This window comes from Dipteris shenzhenensis, chromosome 14, assembly GCF_047967505.1.
Source record: "Dipteris shenzhenensis isolate YYH24624 ecotype China chromosome 14, Dip_SZ_1.0, whole genome shotgun sequence".
NCBI classification, from domain to species: domain Eukaryota; kingdom Viridiplantae; phylum Streptophyta; class Polypodiopsida; order Gleicheniales; family Dipteridaceae; genus Dipteris; species Dipteris shenzhenensis.
In genome coordinates, this window is record NC_141609.1 from 17,204,691 (window position 1) to 17,226,561 (window position 21,871).

Below are 21,871 nucleotides of genomic sequence, written 5' to 3' on the forward strand. Positions count from 1 at the left end.
GTATCGTGGCTCCCCCACACTCCCCTCCCTATTGCCTTACGTTAATCCCCCTATTGCCTTAGCTTAATTGAGTATCGTGGCTCCCCCAAACACAAGTAATTAATTAATAGGCTCCAAATTCAATTTGGGGATCCCTATTCGACTTCAATTAATCTAGTATCTGGGCTCCCCAAACACAACTAATTAATTAATAGGCTCCAAATTCAATTTTGTGAGAGTGCTCTCAACAGAAGCAAGAATGGAAGAAGGAGAGAGAGAGACAAACAGCCACACAAGTCTTGGTGGGTGCAGAACCACCCTAATCTTCTTTTTCATTCATTTATATATGTGTTTGAGTATTGTACATAACCGAGGTAAAGGCACAGTGACCTTTAACCCCCACAACCTCCCACTTAAAGGACAATGTGCCTTTAAGGGAGAAAAACTAGTGAGCATACTATCCAATGCCCATCAATACACGACAATACTCAAACCGCTGACTAGGTAGACTTTTCGTCAGCATATTTGTAGGGTTATCATCTATATGAACCTTAACAAGCTCTATGCGCTTGTCCTCAAGTACCTCCCTGATGAAATGGTACCTGACCTCAATGTGTTTGGTCTTTGCATGAAAGACCGGATTCCGTGCTAGCTGAATAGCACTCATGGAATCACTATGCAATGTCGGTACACCTGTATGAATCCCCAAATCTCCCACTAGCCGATCAAGCCATATAGCCTCCTTGCAACCCTCTCTGGCTGCAACATACTCAGCCTCTGTGGTAGACAAAGCAATGCACTTCTGTGCGTGAGACATCCACGACACTGTACCACCTACAAAGGTGAACACATAACCAGAAGTGGATCTCCTACTATCCACATGCCCTGCATAGTCTGAATCTGTGTACCCAAGTACATGCATGTCTCCTTTACCAAAGCAGATGCACATCTCCTTGGTACCCTTCATGTACCTCATGATGCACTTAACTGCCTCCCAATGCCTTTTTCCTGGATTAGCCATATACCGGCTAACAACTCCCACTGCAAATGCAATGTCTGGTCTAGTAGCTATCATAGCATACATAAGACTCCCAACTGCTGATGCATAAGGAACCTTGGCCATCATGGCCCTTTCCTCATCTAATTTGGGACTTTCTGTATGACTCAGTTTCACATATGGAGGCAATGGAGTACTCACTGCCTTCCCCCCCTCCATATTGAAATACTGCAATACTTTTGTAACATACTCTTTTTGTGAAAGCCAAAGGAGTTTCCTACTCCGATCACGCGTGATGTGCATACCAAGAATATGACCTGCAAGTCCCAAATCCTTCATATCAAAGGCCTCATGCAACTTGGCCTTTAATGCATCTAGCTCATAAGTATTCTTGCTAGCCAATAGCATATCATCCACATATAGTGTCAGGATTATCACGCTACTATCCTTAGCCCTTTTAGTGTAGAGGCAGTGATCAATTTCACTCCTTCTAAAACCTTGGGACCGAATGAAAGCATCAAACTTCTGATACCATTCTCTAGGCGCTTGCTTAAGACCATAGAGACTCTTCTTCAGCTTGCAAACTAAATGCTCTTTGCCCTTTTATTCAAAACCTTCCGGCTGCACCATGTAAATTTCCTCATGCAAATCCCCATGCAAGAAAGCTGTCTTGACATCCATCTGCATAAGCTCCATATCCTCTACTGCCACTAGTCCAAGCATGCATCTAAGTGTGGTCATCTTCACAACCGGAGAGAACATCTCATCAAAGTCCACACCCTTCTCTTGCTTGAACCCTTTAGCGACCAAACGGGCCTTGTACCTAGGCACATCATCACCTGTGACCTTCATCTTGTAGACCCATTTACATGGTAATGCTTTCTTTCCATGTGGTAAAGAAACCAAGTCCCAAGTCTTATTCTTCATAAGTGAACTCATCTCTGATTGCATAGCATACTCCCACTTGCGTTGATCCTCACGCATCATAGCCTCTCTATAGCAAGAAGGCTCCCCACAATCAGTAAGCATCACATAGTCTACCCCTAGAACAAACCTATCAGGCGGTCTAGACACTTTAGATGATCTTCTCAAGGGCATTTCAGCTTGCTGTCCCACTTGCATATCAGCCACATTTGGCTCATCATTTCCACCAATAGATGATCCATCATCAACCCTTGATTGTATACCTGTGGGAGTACTTGGTGGTACCATTTCTTGCACATTTGGTGCATGGACAGCTTGCTGTCTATCAACATATGCAGGTGGATTCACATCCTGGAAAGTGATTCTCCTCATTTCCACATCCCTCATGGGTGCCTTATGCATCTTCTTCTCATTGAAGACCACATCATGGCTGTGTATGATCTTCTTTGCTTCTGGATCCCAGAGACGATAGCCCATCTCTCCACTTTCACCATAACCCAGAAAGATGCATTTCCTAGACTTAGGATCTAGCTTCTTTCGAAGCTCTTTTAGCACATGTGCATATGCCTCACACCCAAATATACACAAATGAGAGTAAGAGGGCTTCTTGCCACTCCATGCCTCTTCAGGAATACCACCATCTAAACTCTTACTAGGTGATCTATTGATCACATGCACTGCAGTCTTCATTGCCTCAGCCCAAAAACCACCAGAAAGACTTGCATTGGAAAGCATGCATTGCAACCTTTCTTGAATGGTACGGTTCATCTTTTCTGCAACTGGATTTTGCTCTGGAGTACAAGGGGATGTGAGCTCCCTCTTAATCCCACGTGTATCACAGGAATGCTGAAAGTCATGAGAGAGATACTCTCCACCATTGTCAGTCCATAGGCATTTAAGCATTCTACCTGACTGATTCTCAACCAAGGCCAGCCATTTCTGAAATACCTAGAACACATCACTCTTCCGAGCTATAGCATAAGCCCATACTTTCCTAGTTGCATCATCAATGAATGTCACATAGTATTCAGCCCTGCCTAATGACCGTGTAGGCATGGGACCACATATGTCTAAATGCACCAAATCAAGCATTTCAAACTCTTTCTTTCCCCTTCTTTTATGGGCTGATTTAGTCTGCTTCCATAGAGACAATGCTCACAAAATTCAAAATCAGAGAAACTCAAATGCGGTACATAACCCAAACGGCATAATAGTTTCATTCCATTCTGGCTCATGTACCCCAACCTACAATGCCACAAAGAAGTGCTTGGCTGCTCGGTTATTGCAACAACATGATCAAATACCCCTGATACATGTAAGGGATACAAAGTCCCAGACTTGGCACCCCTGGCCAAAAGCATAGAGCCCTTCTGAATTTTCCAACTCTGAAAGCCAAAAGTGGTGTGAAAACCAGCATCATCTAGCTGACCCACTGAGATAAGACTCTTGGTTAGCTTAGGCACATGTCTCACATGTTTCAAAACAAATGTAGACCCATTTGCAAAAGAAAACTTTATGTCACCTGCTCCCACTATGTCACATGCATAGTCATTTCCAAGATGCACACAACCTGTCTTTCCACTGTCATAAGTGGAGAACCATTCCCTATGGGGAGTAACATGGAATGAAGCACCAGAATCCAAAATCCAATCCTGGGAATATGCATCATCTAAAGTGGTAAGCAACTCTGCAGATAAACTAGACATGAAGAGAACGTCATTGTCACTATCATGTGTGACTGCATTGATCTCCTCGATCTTCACTTTTCCTTTGTCCTCCCTTGGACTCTCTTCCTTTTGATTTGCACCCCAATTTGCATTCTTTTTCTTATTCTTTTGCTCTCTTTTCAGCTTGTAGCAATCCTTTTTCATATGGCCCTTCTTGCCACAGTGGTAACACTCAATGTTCCGTGCCCTAGATTTGCTACGAGACTTCCCTCTTTCTTGGGACTTCCCCCTGAACTGTGATCTACCTCTTTGCACATTTAAGGCTGCATCCTACTTGTTGCCATCCATGGACTTCCGTCTAATCTCCTCAGCCAACAAGCTACCCACAACATCATCAAATTTCAGTACTCCACCAGGTGCAGAGTTACTGACAGCTGTATGGAAGGTATCCCATGAGGATGGCAATGAACATAAGAGAAATATTGCCTTAGTCTCCGCATCAAAATTCATTTTCTGAGCCTGAAGCTGGCTGAAAATAATATTGAATTCATTCAAGTGAGAAGCAATGGAGACCCCTTCCTTCATCTGCAGCTCAAACAACCTCTTCATGAGGTAAACTTTATTAGAGCCAGTTTCCTTTTCATAAGTGGCACACAGTTTCTTCCACAAATCTTCCGTAGTCTACTCATTTACTACTGTGAAATAAACTGACTCTGCAAGATGAAGTCTAATAGTAGACTTTGCTAATGCATCCAACTCATTTTAATCATCCTCAGACATATTTGCAGGCTTAGCTTCAATCCCTGCCAAGGGTTTAATCTGCTTCTTTTGAATAAGCACATCCCTTATTTGTTCTTTCCACAAAGAAAAGTTTGTCTCATCAACTTTTTAATGCTGAAAAACTCCTTTTCAGACGTGGAAGAGGATGCCATGATGCAAATAAAGCAAAATCCCAAATGCTAGTGCCTACAAGAGAGAATCACACCAAATACCAGGTGCACCCAAATGTGTATGCCACAATAGAGTGAAATATCACCAAAACTCAAAGCTCAAAGCATCAAAAGATGCATCTGACTCATATGCATATACTATGCATCCATATGAGCAAATCTGGCCCAAAAGAAAATGCTAATAAGTGCCAAATGACTCAAGCATAACACCGTCCACTGGCATATGCATCAATAATATCTCATCCAAGAGAGCATAGCACTATCAGTGCATCACATGCAATGTGTCAAAGCTGTCCCTCAGCATAAAATAGCATCCATGTGCAAAGCGTCCATAAAAATAGCATCCCACAAGGCAATTTGGGCCTATCAGCGCATCCAATAAGGACCGCAATGCATCCAAATGCCTATAAATCATCCACTGCAACCAAATGCATACCACGAATGAGCGCACACTGCTCAAACTATAACCAGAGTGATCTGCATAAGGTATGCTCAAGAAATCATAGTCCCACGGTAATGACCGCTACTGAAAATAGAACATGAGATGCCTCAAAGCATGGGCGCCATTGCATAATTGGACTCAGCAAGAAAATCTGCAAATATCTCTCTCCTGCCAGAACTCCAAAATCCCAACCGATGAGTGAGAAATGGGAGTCAACACTTATCCACTGCCATGTGGCATAAATCTAAGGTTTCAAAACCTTAGAATGAAAAATGCATAATAGAGAGACGAAATCGAATACACAGAGATCTATAACTCTGAAAATCCTCCACCGAATCTCGCAAGAACTGACAGGTAGGGGTTTTTGGGCGCCCGGAACGCAATGGGACACACGGTTTTGGAAATCGTAGTCTCAATCACTGGGTCCAACACACGGACTGAAAAACGTTTTTGGAAACAGAGCTATTTGTAAACTCCACCGGAGTGCAAATGATGAGCAACATAGAAGTTTTAGGATCTCCTGAGTCCACCGGAACTGACAGATCTGCAAATGGTTGCTCCAAACTTGAGTTCCAACACCCGGGCAAAAAACGTAGGAACTGACACAGTGAGTCAGAAATCCAATGAAATAATCCCAGATTCAAGAATGAAGGTGTTTCCAAGCTCCTGAAGTGAAGTGGACACCAAAAGCAAGCAATAGTTACCTCTACAAGTCAATACGGAGTCTCTATCATCGAACGGAACAGGGAAAAGCTCAAAAAACGACTTTTTCTTTGAAAACTCTTAACAAGCTCTCAAAACCACTTCGCAAAGCCAAAGTGACTTTTCCAAAGGTTCCTCCAAGGTCTCTGCACACTTGAATGCAAGTAAAGTCCCCCACAAAGCTTCCCACAGAGCTTCTCCTTCCTCCCACAGAGCTGCTGAGCTTCCAAGCATTCACGCACGCTCAGCTAGATCACCCGGGCTCTGATACCAGTTGAGAGTGCTCTCAACGGAAGCAAGAATGGAAGAAGGAGAGAGAGAGAGACAAAGAGCCACACAAGTCTTGGTGGTTGCAGAACCACCCTAATCTTCTTTTTCATTCATTTATATATGTGTTTGAGTATTGTACATAACCGGGGTAAAGGCACAATGACCTCTAACCCCCACATTTTGGGGTCCCTATTCAACTTCTAAGGGCTGCACTCATAGTCGAATAGCAATAATAGATATTCTCAAAGAGCCTAAGCTCAGGTGCTACTCATAGGAAGTACTTGAAACTCTATCTATGTATCGATCAGCAATAGCATAGTACTACCTTTTTCTATAACATAGTAGATATTTTCAAAATCTTCCCCATACACACCTATAGACAAAGACACATTCTCCAAGAGGTATGAACAGCCATCTATGCTCTTGGAATCATAAGGACATAAAGACTTCTTGATTCTCTGTTGGCTCTATAGGCACAAGTAAAATTCAGTACAATGAAAATGTTTTGTTCTGTCTTGCACAACGTATAATGTAATACGAGTGAGAACCCACTCGCTATCCATTCCCACATCGACAATATATTGTTCCCATGAGGAAAACCAGTAACCCTTCTGGTTACGACCCGTAAAAACAAGTGGAACATCTCCGTGCCTATTATGGAGGAGTGGTAAAACTCAGTGTCTGCTATGGGAAGTAAACGGGTCCTGTTTTACAACTTGAGCTCAATCATCTAGCATACAACCCAAGTAAATATTGGAGTTCTGGAGACGATTATGCACGTAGTAAAGTCCTTTTCAAATCCCTCAACAAAGTGGACATTGGACCAGGGACGTAATGTTCCCACATAGTTCCAAGTAGTGCCCAGTAGACTTGGCAGCACGTAAAGAAAACTTGGCAACTCTATGCGCCATGATCTTTCATTTTAGTCCCGTAAGAGTAGCGACTATGAAAACTAGATGTGCATGAAGCAAAAAAGCTTGGGGGAGTGAGCCAGGGCTAGTTCCTTTTATCTTCATGTGATAACGACGATATGCACGTGGAGGACTCCCTCCCTAAGGAGTTTTCTTCCTATCTAGATGTGGGCTCAGAGAACTGCCTAGCTAGGTCGCAAAGAGATATGGAGACTCACTTGGAGCTTCTTTGATCACGGGTAACTGAAGTTTGTCTGCTGGAGTGGCTAAACCTGCTAGACCAACATTTACCTCTGCAACTGCCTAAGCTTTAGCCTCCTTGGAAGCTGGAAACGACTTGTTCAGCAGGTTGCGGATGGTGGAATAAGTAAAATTAGGTCACATGTTACACGGGGAGGCACAATGTAGCCTAGCCACCAGCCTCCCCACTGAGTCCCCAGTGCCCTTGACTCGGGGAGCTCCTCTTAGCAATGCTTCAAATTGGGCAAAGCAAAAATTAGGCATTGAAAAAAATTTTGGAAATGCATTTTTCTTATTGGACAATATGTTGACTCTTCCTCATTGGACTTGAATGCAGACTTTAAAGTGGTTGACTCTCTCTCTCTCTCTCTCTCTCTCTCTCTCTCTCTCTCTCTCTCTCTCTCTCTCTCTCTCTCTCTCTCTCTTTCTCTACTAAGCACTTTGCAAACCCACTGGTTGACAAATGAAAAGAGGACAAAACTGGAGTATTATCAAGACAACATAAACCCTTCATGTTGGTCTACATACATGTCCATGGAGGCCTCTGCTCAACCGTACATTAGCACACCTATTCCCCTTCTCTATCACAGAAATATAGCCAAGTTTCGCACCAGATCTCATATGCTTGCTATAGAGAAAGGAGCTTGGATGCATCAGCCCAGACACGTCAAAGTTTGTACTCTCTGCGACTTGTAGTCAATTGAGACGGAGACACATGTAGCTTTACAGTGCCCCCGATATGCACATATCAAGGAGGACTACCAGCAGATACTGAAGGACTCCGCTCAGTTGACATCAGTTCTCTCTACTGCCTCTCCGATAATGTTGGGATCTTTTGTCACCCGTCTTTTTATATGTCAAAAACTCATAGATTCCTGACTCCTCTTTTTTAGGAGACTTTCTTTACATTGTATTGAGATGGTCCCATGGGTCGTTTTTAGCCTCCCGTGGATGTTAATAAATTCTACTTCTACTTCTCTCTCTCTCTCTCTCTCTCTCTCTCTCTCTCTCTCCCCTTCTTTATCTCCTCAAGTCTTCTTACACACCATCTCCACCTTTCTCCCTCCCCCTCCCCCACACCCACTCCTCCTGTCTCTCTCTCTCTCTGTCTCTTTCTCTCTCTCCTTCAGTCTTCCTCCACAACATTTCCAATGGATTCCTTTTTGTTAGCACTGGCTCTCTTAGAGACACTGCTTAAGGATCAAGTTGGGCAAAGTTTTGTGATTATTCAGAGTTTTTTTGGAATTTAGTTTTGGAAGGGGATGGCTTTTCAGCCTTTTAATGTTTTACGCACTTTTTAGGTGCCTCTATTAATGCAAGGGCTCCATTCTCCTTCCTTTCGCACTTCTGGTTATTCGCTCAGAATTCTACTCAGGAACGAGTTGCTCAGGATCATCACGTCGTATACACGGTAGAAGCTGGTCGCCTTGCTTACATGCAATGTAGAAGCTGGTCTCCTATTCAATCTCATTGTCATTAGCAAAGATAAGATTTGTCCGAGTCCTACTCTGATTATTTGTAATTTTGTTTCAGCATACTTCTCTTGCAACTTACATGCCTCTTGGCAAAAGAACTTGACGACCTAATCCTGTGCAACAAGATTCAGCTAGAGCAATTCATTTACGTGGATAAGCTAAAATCGGGATTGTCTTGCGTTGCATCGAGCTCGTCCCCATAGGCTTGCGATTCTATTAGCTTCATTGAATTTTTCTTTCTTCATCATAACTCCAATCGAATCAATAGAAACAGGTAGAAACCCATATGAACGATCGTGAGGCTAATTGGGAACGGCCAATTGTATATCTTCCTATTATCCCCGTCTATCCAAGCCCCAATGTGTTATCTACTCTGTTCTATAAATGAGTCGCTTTTTGGATTGCACAGTGCAGCATGCTCTGATCTTCGCGAAGCTGCATCAGAGTGAGATTTTGCTTCTTCTCGAAGCCTAAGAGCTTGTGCGAGATGGGCTCTGGAAGGGAAGGGGACTCTCCTGCTCCCATTGTTGTGAGAGATTTGTCTAGGAAAAAGAAAAGGAGCACTTTTGATCGAAGGAAGGACTTGCATATCTCTGTTCAAAAACTACTGAAGGAGGTCCACAAGATGAATGACAAATTTAGGAACGAGCTAGGCCATGGCGGGCAAGGGAGCTCTCCTTTAATAGCCCAAAGTCTACAACCTTTGCTACAATGTCCTAGTCGTGTAACGTAACGTTAGCATCAGGGAATAGGACAATGGCGTTGTTGCAATCGCTTCGGCTAGGACCACTTGTGCGCCCTGGCCACAACCTTCCTTTGAGCCTCGTCAATGATATGCTGAGCCCAAGGAAATCGCTCGGATACATCTTCACCTGCCTCTTTGACTGTTCCATTTGCCTTTTGAGCCATTGTCTCAAGACCCTTCACCATCTCTGAAAAGGTTGTAGTCCCTTTCGGTGATTCCAATGGAGCCCTTCGCCACTTATAATGCTATCCAGAGCCTAAAATTCCGCTCTAACAAACTATCACTCTCATGGAGTTTCCTTGCAAGAGTACCGTTTTGCATGAACTCAAACAGCAGCATTGTCTATCTTGTTGTACTTCCAGGACCATATGGTAGCTGTGGTGAAGTGCATCAAGAAATTTAACCTTTCGTCAAACCCATCGTCTCGCAAGGATAGAGAAGCCCAGCAAGACTTACGAACAGAATTGGACCTCCTTGTCCATCTGCATCATCGTAATCCTGTGTCTTTGTTATGCTTCTCATGGTTAGTGTTTCTAAAAGAATCCATTTACTACAGATATCCATGCCACTTCAGGGCCGGAATATTCTGAAAGCCAAGCTCAGTGCGCAATCGCTTGTGAGCCATCGTTAAACTCCTCCTTGCTTCACAAACTTTAGCGCGAAGAGCTCCTAGATGGTGGCACCATGCCTTAAATTCTAACGCTACTTTTGATGCACCAAAGTATGAAGAACTCGGTAGGAATCGTCCGACCCTGTCCCTCAACAAGCTGAACGTCCACCTTATCCGTCACACCCATGGTGACATCGGCTGGCTCAAAACTGTCGACCAGTACTATGTTGGCTCCAACAATTCCATCCAGGTTTTTGCATTGCTCTGTCCCTGCTTCTATACCTGTTGCGAACGGCTCAATTTACTTGCTTCAGGCTCAACTTCCTGTCGCAAAATGTGTGAATTTTCTTGCCTCACGTTCAGCTTCACGTGCGCTTCTGTGAATGCATTATAGGTTTCAGTAGGGCTGGGCCTTTGGTCCTCGCAAGGATCGTAGGTACCGCATAACGATAGCAGGCTCCACTCTGCCTCTGCAGTACAAGACTATCATCTCTGAAGACTTTATCAATATATTGAAAAGCAAGACCTCTGCCATTACAGACAGTATAACAGGACTGTGATCCAAAAGTATCGAGAATCGGTTAAGATATGATTGGCCATTGGATCCGCTTCTTAGATTTCCGGCACGTGGCTAACCGCTTGGTGAAATTATTTGTCACCGAGCCAGTGATCAAAACCATGACCTCCTCTCTCCCGAACATTATACAAAGATTCGTAGGCATAGTCCATTTTTACTTATTGTTAATTTAGGTGGAAATTCACAAATGCCAAGTAAACAAGAGGGAATCTGTATCTCCCCAGACGTATTCACTATCTGCGTAGCACCATCAAGATTCAAACACGTGCCTTTATCTTCGTTATAAAGGCATTTCGTTGGCCACAGTCACTAGGACCACAAGCCTAAGCAAGAATACATATCTTATGTTTTTAAAGACGGTCTCGCTTGGAGCCATGTGGCATGGGTGTGAACTTATTGAGTCCCTATCATTAAAAGATTTGAACAAGGATGTTTGGATTATTGTCAAGTCTAGAGAAAAATGTAAGGACAAGGATAAAAGGAAGAGAGAGAAAGGTTAAAAAAATAGATAAAATTATGAGAACAATATAACGACCAGCAAGCCTAATAAGAGTACTAAAACCTTCAGAGTGAAACACATGGAGACAATTCTAATAGACAAAATTTTGAATTTTCTAGTTGGGTTTGTAAACATTGGAATATGTTTTCCTCGGGATTTTCTAATGAAACATGGGTCGAGGTTAATTTAAGCAAATGTTCTACTGTTAAATGGATTTGTAAACATTGGAGTCTGTTAGCACTGGCTCTCTTAGAGACAATGCTTTAGGATCCAGTTGGGTAAAATTTATGCTCGTTTTGTGATTATTCAAATTTTTGGGAGAATTTTTGAAATTTCTAAACTCTACTTTTGGATAGGTGAAGATCTACTTTTGGATGAATTCATTTTTCGAAGTTGATACATGGCTTTTTGTCTTCTTCTTGTTATCTTCATCTTCTTCATCATGTCTTCATCTTCATCTTCATCTTCCTCATCGTTTTCTTGCCTCCATAGCCACATCCTCCTCCATTGCCACCTTTTTCTTCACATGTCTTAGATCCAAGTACCCTGAGAAGTACTTCGACAATGTCTATGAATATTGGTGAGTCCCTCCTCATTTCCTTCCCTGCGTTCTTGATTCGCAACCTACACCCTTTTTTGGAACTCTTTCTTCCTTTCAATGTTGTTGATCTGCCTTGTAGATCCAACACTGATTGTTGCTTGGTTGAACATCGAAGCAGTTATCTACCCTCTTTCCCATGCCCTCGTCTGGGCTTCTCAGAGATGCCTTTACTCTTCTTCTGCTCTCATACATTATTCTGTAGTGGTTTTGTTATTTCTCCTATGATTTTTTAACAATGTTTTCCTTCCTTTGACTACACCTAACGATATAGCTCGTTTCGGGCACCCATTGGAATCACTTTCTATAGTAGCTGATTTTAATATCTGACTGGCTTGCATTGTACTCTGATCCACATGCACGTCTGGGTCATATAGGGTCTTGGTGTGATAGGTTGCGATCTCAGACCTAGCTCGCAAGATTGAACTAAGTTCATTTGTCGTATAAACAACCTCCCTAACACAAACGCAAGCATTCTTTCCTTTGTGTCACCCGAAGGTTGGTCCTAAGATGTCAAGGCTTTGGCTGTGTCATGGCAAGAGTTCAATCCTCCCACAGACAAGCCGATGGACCAGCAGACAGCCTAGGGAATTCTAAAGAAGCTATATCGAAGGATCAATCCGTTAATTTTCTTTGGCTCATAGGATCTTCTGATGGCACGGGAATACATAGCATCCGAGCTCATATTTACAGACAGAGATGAAGAATTGGTAGCCATCAAGGAAGAAGCGAAGCTCGCACTCAAGTTCAAGGAGGATCATCCACGTTTCACTGTGGTGCAAGGTGGCCCTCGCAGTGGGCAAGTCGCGCCTCTCCAGGCTAGGAAAATTTTGACAAACAAAGGCTTGTGATCTTACTAGTCTGGAAGTCTTAGTAAAATGAGTAGCATATTTGATGCTTCAAGCTACAATTGTTTGCCCTTAAGCCACCCCTTTTTATTGAAAAGGATAGTTGTCGCTGTTCTAAATCACGTATGACTGAATATTGTCTCTAAATCTTCCTTGCCTATCTCCATGAAACTTGAAACCATCGCATCTAATGCTTGGGTTTGTGATCAGGTTTGCGAGCTTGTTAAGTACTTTTCTTATAGTCTTCAGCTCATTGCTTTCTCTTTGTTCTTTTGTATTTTCCCTTCCCTCCACTTTTAGGAATTATGAATTTGTTAAGATAAAAATATTGTAATCATGTGCTGGTATGTATGAACGCATTTCATTATTTATAATTACTTCAAATATATTACCAAAGTGCTCATTCTCCAAGCATGTGGTGTTGCAGCTCATTCTTTTTCTTTTTTAGGTACATAGCTTCTCTTTATATTGAGGCTTTGTTAATCTCATCCAATTTTGACTCCAGTACACACTTGAAAATTAATGTTGCTCTAAATTTTTCGCTTAAACTTTAGATTTGAAGTGATATTTGCTGTGTGACTTGTCGGCTATTCTATTATTGTTTAGGTTTTAGAAATTGGCTACGTTGATTTCCTCTACTTAGGTTTGCACTTGTCATTTTTTGAAGCAATGATGGTTTCTTTATCTGGATGAATTGATTCTCATTTGACTCACTATGGCTCGAATGCTAGAGTGAGTGGCGCGCCCTTGGAGTACAACAGCCTCATAGTTGGGTACATTAAGTTGTTCACAAACCTAAATCTCACAATGCTCTTCAAATGCCCATCGAACTATCAGCAGAATCCGCAACAAACTATTGCTAAACATTCTCAGACACAACACGTTCAGGCAGCTTGAGTTCAGCCCCACTGAAACCAGGGACTGATTGTTCCAATGAGCGGCATCGAGTGTGCACTTGCATTATACTTGGAATTCTGGCATCTAATGTTACCAGCCTGCAATTTCAAGATAAATTTGATGGTGACCACCATGTCGTCCAACTGGTGAAGGAGAAAGATGGATCACCTGTCAAATTCTAGTATCGTTTTAGAGTTTCTTTTCGAACCAAAGACTCTTTGTTATGCATATGTAATGGAGTGGGCTAGTGATGAGAATTTGGGAAAGTATTGCAAAGGGATGGATGAACAGCGAGTTAATGAAAATCGACTGCTATTTCAATGCTTGGTTGAGTGCTTGGATAGTTTGCATGCCAAGAGTTGTAATCATCTATGAAAACTTGGAACTGTCCAACATGCTTACCCACACAAAAGGCCATGTTTGAAATCCTTGATTTCAACTACCATCTTTCAGAGGGTCTTTGGCGAACTCCCAGGAATCTTCTTTGGACATACCGTGTGGCTTTGCATGCCTTCTTGGAACTAGTGGGCAAATCACGAAAGCAAGTTCTAATGCCTTCTATGATTGCAAAACTTGCATGAACAAATAACAGATTGTGGCGATTTAAAAAGACTATCTGTTGATTTCATCCGAATTCCAAGTAATATACACATTACTTGGTGGATGGAAGATAAAGCTGTTCTAAGCATTACTTTCAGCTTTACAAAATCTATAGTGAGAGATGCCCGAAATCCCTGTCTGATGAGTATAAAACGAACCTAGAGACACAAAAATTTGACCATGAGTACATATTTAGCCCTATAGTCGAAACAAATTCTGTGGATAAACAGATTGATGGCTCTTGCACAAATTGATGGCTCTTGCAAAAATAGATGGCTCTTGCACAAATTGTGGATAAATAGATTGATGACTCTTGCGCAAATTGATTATGTGGACTCATTCTAACACAATACAACATGCTTGAAAAGGAAGCACAAATGGACATAATTGCACCAATGATTACTGATCTATTTGATGCTTGCTTGAACAAAATCCAACATGCTATATTGGGACTTTCTAGCGTGCTCTTTGACCAAGTGACACTTTGCTTACCTATGATGAATCTTCTACTGCAACCTCGATGCCCCTTCATAATGTTTCCCAAGTCATGCGATCCATTGTTTGCCTTGTCTCTCCATCCTGCAACACTCCACCAGCCATAGCCATGACCAAGGGAGTTGCAGGATGCGGAGCCAAGGGAAACGGGTCGTCGTTGTTTCGTGAAGCACTAGGAGAGAACTCAACTTGGTGATGAGCCTCTCATAATTGAGCACACAACCTTCGGCACTAGGGAAGGAGAACTCAACTTGGTGATCAGCTCTAACACATTGAGAGCATGCGTCAGTGTGGTGAAGCTCACCACCAGATTGAGTTCCCTGTCACTGTCGAATATTGTGCTCGATTGAGCTCACCGCCAAGTTGAGTTCTCTCTCCCAGTGCCTTGAAAGAAGTTGCTATGAAGAAGGTTATGTTCAATTACAAGGTGGTCGTATTGTCCCCTGCATACGAGGAGTTCTGTGTCAAAATTATAAAAAAGTCCTAACTATGATAGCACTACGAGGTGCTCGTATTATCCCCTGCATACGAGGCACCAGGTCCTGCCACAGTGGTGGTGTTGACAAGTGCTAAAAGTGTTTAAAGAAGTGTCACAAAGACAAAGTGCTAGCATCTTTGGATGTAATCTGTTTTGTTAAATGTTTGCTTCGGATGTAATTTATATTGTTTCGATTTCGATGTAATACTATTATTGCAAAAACTATCGTATGTTATTTCTTTTGTTTCAATTTCAATGTAGTACAATTATTGCCAAAACTATTATTGTTGTTACTTCAGTAGTGAAAGTGGCTCTAAAGAAGCACAAATGGCATATTTCTGCCCTCGTTTACATTTTACTACAACCATAGGGATCGTTGCACAAGAAACTGATGAAAAAACAGTTTACTATAATGAAAATGGTTCACAAATGCCCTCATTTGGAGTGTAGTGCAACCGATGCGATTGCTGCATATTTTTCTTGGTTTAGAACTATAATAACTCCAATAACCAGTGCAATGGTTTAGAACTATAATAACTCAAATAACCATCGTGATGGTTGCAAGAAAACTATCATAAATTACAAATGTCTACATTCTCCTTAGCTTGGAACTAAAATAGCTCCAAGCACGTGTGCGGTGGTTGAGAAATCGTTGCACAAGGAGTAATACAACTAAAATATCTCCAAAATAAGACTATTTTCCTTGGTTTAGAACTAAAATAGCTCCAACATCCAACACGGTGGTTGCAGATATGGACCTTGAGGGATCCCCTTTAAAGATTGACATGCCACGGTGGTCTTCATGCCAACATCATTGCTCGAACTAGCACAATGGCCAGTGCAACAAAAGATTGTGTTGCGCAGCAATAGATGGCGAAGCTATGCAATGACAAGTGGCAAGGCAAAAGTTTTATGATGTAGACAGGCCAACGTGGTTGTACTTGAACCAGCACCTTGGTCAGCGCAACAAAAGATTGTGTTGCGCAGTGATAAATGGCGAAGCTACGCAATGACAGAATGGCAAGGCAAAAGCTGCGTGAGGATGGATCCCAAGTTCACCCCTCTCAGACATTAGCCAGTATTTGGGCTGATACTATATATATCTTGATGGCCATCTGGACGAGCATGCAAGGGTCATCAAGAGCAACCTCTGTTAGGAGGAACATTTTTGTATGGAGGGGATCTCCTTTCTTCTCTGATTCTGTTTCATGATTGACATGGCATTTTCAGCCTCAACCATGGTTATTTGCTAGCTCTTTTTTAGCTTTGATTTCTCTCATGTATTTATTTGAGTGATGTACTCCCACATTGAGCTTGCTCTGCGGTTTTCTTTCATACTTAATAGAAGTACTTTTTTGCACACAAAAAAAAAGCTTTGAGGATGCTCAAGATAGGGTTAGATCCATGAAGGATGAGCTAAATTCATTCCAAAAGCAACACGTGGGATGGATAGATATGATTTGCCCATTGGTAAGAAGGCTATTGGTGGGATTAAGTGGATGTACAAACATAAGAGAAAATATGAGGGTACCATTGATAGATACAAGGCAAGCTCAGTTGACAAAGGCTATTCTCAAGAGAAGAAGGCGATAGATTATGATGAAACCTTTGCTTCCACTTCTAGGTTGACCACTATTTGGTGTGTTGTTTCATTGGCTACTCATCATGGCTAGAAAATACGTTAGTTGGATATCAAAAGAGCCTTTTTGAATGGGGACTTGCATGACGAAGTCTATGTGAGTTAACCTTATGGTTTCAAGATGCATCATCAGAAAAATGCAAGCACATAAAGGACTCAAACAAGCTCCATTGGCTTCTTATGAGAAGATTTGTAATTATTTGACTTAGCTACGGTCTAAACTATAATCCAACTGAAAGTACCTTGTATGTTGTTAAAGATAAAGGGGATTTTTTTATAGTCATAGTGCTCGCACTAGCACCAATTATGACAAAATTGCAAAATTCAAGATTGATCTGGGAGCCTCATTTTAGAGGGTGGCTATTCCATTATTACATACGAAATTTTGTACTCAGAAGAGGCATTGTAATAAAACAGTCCACGTATATAAAGAGTTGTCACATAGGCTCTACATTTAAAACAGTCCAAGATATATAAAGAGTTGTTACATAGGTTCAAAATGTAGAATTATAAGCGAGAGTTAAAGCATGCCAAGAGGAGCAGTTCCCAAGCAGTAAAGGAAGCGAACATATTTGAAAATTGCCGTGTGGCAAAAGTATCTGTGACGCCAATTCTTGGCATTTGGCATCGATTTCTGCACAATCGCAGCGCGCAATTCCTCAAAGAGGGTGCAGATCGAACAAAGACTCAGTTCAAATCTTGCAATTTGCCCACAAACACAGCAAAGACTGCGAGGTCCAGTGCATTTCTTGCCGCTTCTTCAAAGTTCTCTTCCAAAACCCTATCGCCCATCCCCTGTCGAAAACCGATACACAATTGGGTGCTGTTCAGCGTGGTTCTAACCGTCCTTGACAGTAGCTCGGGTTATTCTGTATCGAATTCCGACCCAAGAAAAGGACCAACACCCTCAAAACGACAGCCCAACATGGAAAATTTCCGTTAAATTCATAGTAAGGACGTTTTACCTCCTCCAAAGCAGCAGAAGATTGAATTTGTCAAGGACCACAAAAGCCCCGACTGATGCGAAGGAGGGCTATCGGCGACTTGCTTTGCATCGTGAGCTGCCTTCTTCTCGTTGTTCAACTGTGCCATGTTGGAATCGAATCGGGAGAGGCTGCCGGCACTAAAGAAGGTCCGGAGCTTGTTGGAGGGCCAAAGATGCATGGTTCGCAGGAAAAACAATAAGGCGGCAATGGCAATCGGAACTTGGAAGCCAAAAGTGCAGAGTCAAGAGAGCCATCCGAACTTGATGTCCTGGCCACGTTGGCACTCATACTTCACATCTCATTAGGGTAGGTTCACAGCACCCTCCCGCCCTTCGAGGGGCTCTTGATCTCATAGTTGGGGCCATCCTTGCACTCACGACGAAATAAAATTGGAGGATGCCCTTCTCTGCAAAAAAAAAATTGGAGCATGACCATCAGGTTTCACACCACCCTCGCTAGTCATCATCAGGCTGCTAATACATGTCACCAGCCTGGGATTGGTGTAGCGGTTGGAGGAGATGGAATGAACGAATCATGTAACTGTTTGACATGGAGTGGGTGACCTTCATGGGCCAGACACAAATCTTTCGTGTCTATGTCTCAGCCCCCATCCCTCCCATTGGGCCAATTAGGATAGTAGCCCTTTACACTACCTTTTGGAGGATGGTCGGCGGGTGGTGTGAACCCAAGCTAAGATGGGCTTAACGTGTCATAGGGAGTTAGCAGATTGGGCAAGCGACATGTGGGAGGCAAATTACAGTCCTACATGTCATGAGCTCTTGCAAGGGCCCTATCCTGGCTACCACCGTCTTGGCCAATGGCATAGAAGAATGGGTGGAAAAGAGACATGGTCTCTGACAAGGGCAACAACCGGATATCTCAGTTTAGGGCTAGAATTAGATGCTGGGATGGCCTTTGATTACCTACTAGGAGGCGCAAGGAAGCGGTTGCAAACATGCCTAGCTAGCACACCAAGCATCTCCGTGTGGCCTTACTTGGGGAGACCTCATTTGTCTATTTAACACACATACTAACATTCAGATGGGAGCGTCACAAGTAAGCAGATATGTACACAACTCGAAGGCCATCACTAGTATACAATAAATTCACTTTTAGATATTTGTAGCGTGCCCAACATCTTGGATTGTTTTTATGTTGTAGGCGAGGGGGAGTGTGGAAAGTATTTATTTCTTTGTAGCTCATTCATATCTTGGTTGAGCAAGAAACAACCCACTATGGCCACCTCTTCATGTGAGGCTGAGTATCGGACAAGGACATCCTTCACAATTATAATTAATTGTGTATGGATCAAGAGATTATGGAATATTTTCATGGGAGTTTTTGACCACCCACTGACAATCAAAGTGCTATTACAGTAGCATGGAATCCTGTTCTTCATGTAAAAATGGAACACATTGACACACATTATAATTATGTTAGAAAGAGATGACATGCAAGGTAGATCAACTTGATCTATTGTCCTACTCACCAAAAAACTTTTCACCAAGGCACTACCAAGAGAAAGGTTGGAAGTTTTTGCAAAGCTTCATACTTGGTAATTGATCCATTTCTCTCTATATCTCCACGCCGCCACTATAGGGGGGGATTTGTTAGACTATGAGTAGTACAGTGTGAACCTACCCTCAAGGAACTTTTCCCCTCCAATTGGAGGTTCCCCCCCCTAGGGATAGTGCTAGGGTTAGGGTGCCTATGTAGATCTCATCAAGCACTACATCTTTGGAGATTATAATTTTCCTATGAATTAGCTTGTACAGCTTATAAGCTTTGCTTTGTTCAGTGTAACCAACCATAATATGTTTTCTTGATTTTGCATCTACTTTCCTTTCTGTATCATCATGCATTTGTGCTTGTAGCCAAATAATGCTTCAAACAATCTTTTACCTCGTACACAAGTCTGGAGGTAGCTCGTTCAATAAATAACTAGCTATATTGATGGCTCCTGTCCAAAACTGATTTGGCACATGTTTTCCATTAAGCATTGCTCTAGCACTATCTAATAGTTTTCTGTTCTTTCTTTTTGCAATTGCATTTTTTAATGGTGTATCTGATTTCATTTTGTTGCACTTTCTCTTTGTCTTCTAATCCCATGATCTTTTTAAAATCTTGTTGGCATATATTCTACTCCTCTATCTAAGCAAAGAACCTTGATTTTCCTACCTATTTGGTTTTATACCATGGGTTTGAATCCTCTGAAGTTGTGAAAGACTTTACTTTTTGATCTGGAAAGTTAGACTCAATCTGTAATCAATTAATGTTACATGGTGAATTGATCCATGTACACTTTTGGTTTGTGCATAATCGCATACATTGGAGTGTATCAATCCAAGAGTACCTTTAGTTGTGCTTTTGCCAAAGTTTGTCTTTAGCTTGCTTTCTAAAACAATTTGCTTCACAAACCTTAACAAGAAATCCAAATTCCAATTGCAATATTCTAATGTCTGACTTGTGTTAAACTTTTGAAGTTGACTTGTCCATATCCTTTATGCCACGATTCTGAAAGGTGCATTGGTTGATACTCTGCTGAGTCCATACATTGCGTGATGATCTAGTGCTAATGCTAGCATTCTGAATAATTTGCCTTCTTTAACTACTTTTCCTACAAGTTGATATCCTTTGGATTTGTCTTTGATTTAGCATTCATTTCCATTAAAAGTAACTCTATAAGTTTTCTCTATCATTTGTCCAAATTACAAGAGTTATTGCCAATTTTTGTAACATAGAGTCATTTACCAATTCGGTACGTCTTGTAAAATTATGCATAGGAGATGGTGTATTGTCGGTCGTCTAGACCATGTCCTTGGATCCTTCCAAATCATTACTAACTATTCAATAAGAGTGATGTAGAAATCTACAAAAATAAAAATATTATGTTATGTACCTATTCACAATGGTGAGATCAAACAAATATGAAAATAAGGTCCTCTCATAATTTGGTTGAGTCAATGGTAAAAGAACAATTAAAGTCTTCTCACAATTCCTTAAGTACCTCTATACACCACTTTGAATGATTTTCATCCAAGATAAACACATTAAACTCTCAGAAACTCACCTCGATGATATCTTATATGATTCCAGTGTAGCACAACTCACCAAAAACTACTTGCATATCCCTTGCACTAGCAGGTCTGTGGTCCACTATGAATCCATTATCAAGTATGTTCAATGTTCTCCATGCATAAGTGTCATCCTTGTGACCATGTTTTCGTGAACGAAATATACTAAAACATAAAAACCAAAAGCATAAATTTGTGTGCGCGTGTGCATGTGTTATGCTCACATTTAGCACATTGTGGATGGAGAATAATGCATATATTATTTCAAGCTTCTCTTCAAGAGTAGCATCAAAGCACGGGGCCATGGTTTATGCGAAAATCTTAACCCTTGGAAATTCCTATTCCATCATAGTCATTGTCTCTCCCATATTATTTTGCATTTTCTTGATAATGGAGATAACTCCTCTAGATAAGGTTGACCTATACTACTTTATTGTGAAAGCTCTTCTATATTGCTCTTGCTTCATTTTTGCAAGGTCCCCTTCAACTCATCTAGACACAAATGGATTCAATTATACAAGGAACTATGTTACATAAAACAATGAATCCTTCATTAACCAACTTTCTACCATGCTACCTTCTAGCTATAGCTTTGCCTCACAAACCCTTCCAACACTTTCATGAAGCATGTACATGATAGATCTTATCCTAAGATCAACGTTGAGGCTTTTTTGCCAATTTAAGAAAATTTCTTTGTTGGAATCATAATTGTGATAATTTGTCTAAATAGTCCTCATGATAGTGTTGATAAGGTTTCTTGTTTTGATGGGAAGGTGCAAGGTTGTGTTATGAAAGCTGCTTGCTTAATTATGGCCATGAGAAGTCACATGGAAAGGTTATCAAGGTTTGTGATGCTACGCTTATAACCTTGGACAATTAAGAGTAACAGATACCTTTACTAGTACCAAACTTGCTTATAAAAAATAAATGGATTTTATTCTCATTCGGCGTTATCATGTACCAAGCTGCTTATAAGAAATAAATGGACTTTATCATCAATTGAAGTCATCTTTTGATTCATTTTTATCAAATAGCATTCTTTGTTGATATTTTAGTTTGAAGAGCTCTTCAAAATATTCCTCATTTAGCAATAATGGTTGTAATGGTATTTGTGTAACAATTTAGTGTCCCTAACTATCTAGGATGCTTAGCATGGGACTCTCTATTTAGACATCAAAACACTTGTTTTCTTTTGACAAATTTTCAACTTGCTTTGTAAACAATCTTCTTTCTCATGATAAACCTCTAAATATGTCTTTCAAAACACT